Genomic DNA, 5,239 nt, shown 5'->3' with positions numbered 1-5,239 from the left:
TATATATATGTTCGGATAAGTTTCCGCGGTCAGATGAATGAAACTTACTGAGTTCTCGGGAAGAACCGCGTTGAGAATTTAAAACTCGACGTTTCGGCACCCATTTTGGAGCCATTATCAAGAGGGATACGGTTCGGTTCGAGTTCGGGGTCTCAATCTGCCTACTCCCCTCACTCGAGACGTACCAGTATCGTGTTCTATATTGCAAGAACTGTCTCTCGGCACTGAGGTCTCAATCTGCCTACTCCCCAGTGTCGAGTGACAACCGGTCTTACCCTGTGTGGCTGCTTTTATACTCGCTGTATGCGCGGGAACGGTATGCGCTGACGTGGTCTGAACTGACGTGGCCTGAGCGGTGTGGGCGGGAGGTCGCTGAAGAAGGGGTCGCCATGTTGCCGGCAATCGTTTCGCGTCATCGCGCGTGTTCAAGCTGTGAGGCCGTTTTTCGATTTCGATAGCTTCACGAATGATTCTCGCTTTTAATGAGCGGATGGGAGCGATGGTTTTTGCTTTTTCGAAATCTATTTTGTGGCCTGTCTGAATATGATGTTGGGCTAGGGCTGAAGTGGTATCGGAATGTTTGACTGATAGAGAATGTTCGTAAATACGGTTATGGATTCGTCGGTTTGTCTGTCCTACGTATGTACGTGGGCAACTGGAACAAGCTATCTCGTAGACACCATGGTCTTCATTGGGGATTTGGTCTTTTACGGATCTAACGAGATTGGACAATTTGGAGTGAGTGGTGAAGATGGTTTTGATATTAAGAGGGATAAGAGTTCTACTGATCTTGTCAGTGACACCTTTAATAAAAGGTAGAAAGATTTTGGGTTGATCCGGCGGCAAGGTTTCTTTTTTGGATGGAATGGGGTTTAGAAGTTTTTGAATGCTTCTATTGATTTGGGTTTTGTGGTAGCCGTTTTGTAGGAGTGTTTGTCTTATTGAATTGATTTCGGATGACCTGTGATTGTTGTCGCTAAGTCTTATGGAACGGGAAATAAGAGTGTTGATGACTGAATTAAGTTGAGCGGGGTGATGATGTGACTGGGCATTGAGATAGCGGTTTGTATGAGTTGGTTTCCGGTACACGGAATAGGAAAAACTGTGAGGTGGATTTTTCTGAATAAGAACATCAAGGAATGGCAAAGACGCTTCAGACTCAACTTCCATCGTGAATTGAATGCTGGAATGTATTCCATTCAGGTGGGAGAGGAAGACATCTAATGTGTCTTTACCATGGGGCCAAATGACAAAGGTGTCATCAACGTACCGTAACCAGCAGGTGGGTTTGAGATTTGACGAAGACAAGGCTACTGTTTCGAAATGTTCCATGTATATATCTGCTATTAGGGGAGAGAGGGGCGATCCCATTGGGGCACCTTTGATTTGACGATAGAAACGATTTTGGAACGTGAAATATGTATTAGACATGCAGTGTTTTATAAGAGATAATGTGTCTTGGGGAATTTGATGTTTAGAGTCCAAGATGGAAATGGTTTCATCGATGGGAATGTTGGTGAATAAAGAGACAATGTCAAAACTGACTAGTATGTCTGAGGGCGAAATAGAAAAGTTTTTCAGAAGATCAATGAAATGAAAAGAGTTTTTGACAAAGGACGAGGCGTTTTCGGCTAATGGTTGTAAGGATGAAGCGAGATGTTTTGCCAATTTTTGAGTGGGACAGTTGTATGCACTGACGATGGGTCAAACAAACAAATATTTATAATATTTTTATTGGTATATATTTTGAATATAGTAGAATCTGTATAAAACATCTATTTAATAAGATACTTGTCCTGATCTGTGCTTGTATAGACAAAAAGAGTGTCTTCTCATTTAGCAATTTTCACAGTCTCTTCTCTCCCAATCGCTTCCAAAGCAATATTCGGTAATCGATCTCAGTCTTTTCCCAACCGTTCATTTTGATTTTATTCACAAGTGATGTAGAAAATTGAATTTCTCACCCTTTGCCCCTCGCCCTTAGTCCCGTTGTTGGCAAAAGGTGTAAGATTCCATCTATCCCTCCGAGGCAACAGCGAATCGATAAGGGCGCGGATTGTGTGTTCACAAGTTATCTGGAAAAGCACGGATTTTTCACTCACTCGATGTTGCGTTGGGAATATTAAGGAGGCACGTGGTAAGAGAATAAATAAACAGGGTTTTCTTGTTTTTTTATCGTATTGTTAAAATATTATAGAGAAATACAGTTTTGCTCTAATTCCATTATATATAGTAAATATTAAAAGCACGAATCACGGAATATTTTTAAAAATAATACCCAATATATTAACAATATATAATCCACAATATATGAATCTGCGAACTTATTTTTCGATTTTTAAATCATTTGGTATTGCAACTTTGAGTTGTCAAAATTGGGCTTAAGTAACTAGTAAAATAAGTCTTCATAATGGCTATGACCGTAACATGTATTATATTAAAGTATTCAAAGTTTGAAAAAATACTGAACATGATTCAAGCTTAATCTGTAGCACTAAACGAAAATATTAATTAACACTCTTTTCCATTTAAATAGGTCGTAGTAAAATATCTAGTAATATAGCTCAATTACTATGAAGTATATATATATATATATATATATATATATATATATATATATAAATATATGGAAGGAAAGGAAAAAGACAGTTAAGATTTGATTTCACGTACAGTGCGTCTGTGTATCCGCTTATACGTATTTCACCCTAATATGGATCATCAGAGGCGGCTATTCACAGTCGCTCTGAAAGTGAAAATAAATCTTTTCTGTCTTAGGAAGCAACTCTAACATGGCTTCGTATATACGCATGTAGTGACATCTGATATTAAAATCCGTAAACTAATTTTCGAAACCAAATTCAGATTTATGCTTTAATCTGTGCCTTCTAAGAATTGCAAGGCAAAACAGACGTTGATAAAGATGTTTATCAACGTCTGTTACAGAATACAAAAATAATTTTAGCGGACGCTACAATTTTAGAGGCCTCTAAAATTTAACGGAAGTTTTACAGAATACACCCCTTTTTCCTTTTATTCCGATATACTCTGTGCGAGTACTAGAACCCAAATTCGCTAAGGATTTTTGCTTAGTTGAGGAGAGATGTCGTGGAATGCAATTTTTAGATTCCCAATGTCTCTATTAACATCTTTATCAACGTCTGTTTTGTCTTGCAATTCTTAAAAGGCACAGATTAAAGCATAAATCTGAATTTGGTTTCGAAAATTAGTTTACGGATTATATATATATATATATATATATATATATATATATATATATATATATATATATATATATATATATCTGTTACATTTGAAATTTCCGCGGGAGTTATATGCGCTTTCTGTAGTTTTTCGGGTTTGATAGCGCGTTGAATAATTTTGGTTTTGATAAAAACCACTATTTTGGCGACGTTTCGGCCAGGAGGTAGTAGCGCTTCTCGCTGATGCTTGAAGTCAGTTAACTTACATCGCTTTTGATATTAAGGACCATTTCTCCTCAATTCCAACGATATTGTACTCTTAGAATATCTGTATTGACGAGCCAGTTTTCTCGACATTCCCACCTGGTTTTTTGCTCTTATCACCAACCTCTCTGATCTCTATGCAATAAATACACCTGGTCTTTCACTTTTTGGGAGATTTAGTTGTTTTATAAATGGTTCTGCGCGAAATGTTTTAATTCTTGAATATTCGAGAAATTTTAGCTTTGGGTACCCGTCAGCGGAATAGCTAGAAGTGCTTTTAATAAGATGAAAGCAATATTATGCAATGGAAAACTCAACATCGAAATTAGAACTAGAGTATATTGAGATGCTACGTGTTCTCTGTCCTATTGTATGAAGTTGAGGCCTGTACAATTACAGAGGCGACAGAGAAAAAACTCATTAACTTTGAAATGTGGTGTTATCGAAGAATGTGGAAAATATATTGTTGTGAAAAAATGAATTGTTGGACACAACACATAACAAATGCGAAAATGCTACGAAGAATGAAAAAAGAGATAAAAAAATACTCAACACTATAAAGAAAAGAAAAATGAGCTACTTTGATCACATACTAAGAAACGAGAAATACGAATTGATGCGGCTGGTCATACAAGATAGATATTAAAAAGGGTGTACGACAGGGATGCGTCCTCTCGCCGCTCCTGTTCAATATATACTCTAAACAAATCTTCAGAGAAGCACTGGGAGAAGTTTCGGAGGGTATCAAAGTAAACGGAGAGGTAATCAATAATATTAGATATGCTGACGACACAGTTATTATCGCAAATGACTGCAACGAGCTTCAAAGACTCATGCAAACCATACACACAGCAAGTCAAGAATATGGTTTAGAACTCAATACAACCAAAACTAAATGCATGCTCATCAGCAGAACACAACAACCTCGGATGCAATTGACATTAAACAACCGAAAAATAGAACAAGTGGAGACATACCTTGGAACCACAGTCAACACAAAATGGGACCAGTCAACAGAAATAAGTTCACGAATTGAAAAAGCGCGAAACGCGTTCAACAATATGAAAAAGTGGTTCACAAGCAAAATTTCTATGGAACTAAAATTAAGACTGGTCAAGTGTTATGTCTTCCCGGTCTTGTTCTATGGAGCAGAGGCATGGATCACAACGGAAGCCACCCTGAAGAAACTAGAATCCTTTGAGCTGTGGATATATCGCCGTATTCTTCGGATATCCTGGACAAACCACATCACTAACGTGGAAGTAATGCAGAGAATAGGCAAAAGCAAAGAAATAATCTTCACCGTAAAGAAACGGAAGCTTGAGTACTTTGGACATGTCATGAGGCATACTAAGTACCGGCTGCTACAGTTAATAGTCCAAGGAAGAATCGACAGTAGGAGGGGACCGGGAAGAAGACGACACTCATGGATGCATAACCTGCGACAATGGTTCGGACTAACATCGACCGAACTGTTCAGAGGTGCCATAAACAAAGTCAAAATAGCCTTGTTAATAGCCAACGTCCGAAACGGATAGGGCAAAGGAAGAAGAAGGTCATATAAGGGAAGGTGGAAGGTGAAAGGAGACCGGGGAGAAGACGCACGTCCTGGCTGAAGAATCTGAGACAATGGAGTGGGAAAACGTCAATAGAACTTTTCAGAACGGCTGCAGATAGAGTCGAATGGGCCATGATGATCACCAATATCCTTAGGGACGGGGCACGTTAAGAAGAAGACCCGCCAGCAACTTTAAAATAAATAAATTTCAACGTAC

The sequence above is a fragment of the Diabrotica undecimpunctata genome, chromosome 5 (genome assembly GCF_040954645.1).
Source record: "Diabrotica undecimpunctata isolate CICGRU chromosome 5, icDiaUnde3, whole genome shotgun sequence".
In the NCBI taxonomy this organism is placed as follows: domain Eukaryota; kingdom Metazoa; phylum Arthropoda; class Insecta; order Coleoptera; family Chrysomelidae; genus Diabrotica; species Diabrotica undecimpunctata.
Note: the sequence above shows the minus strand (reverse complement) of the source record.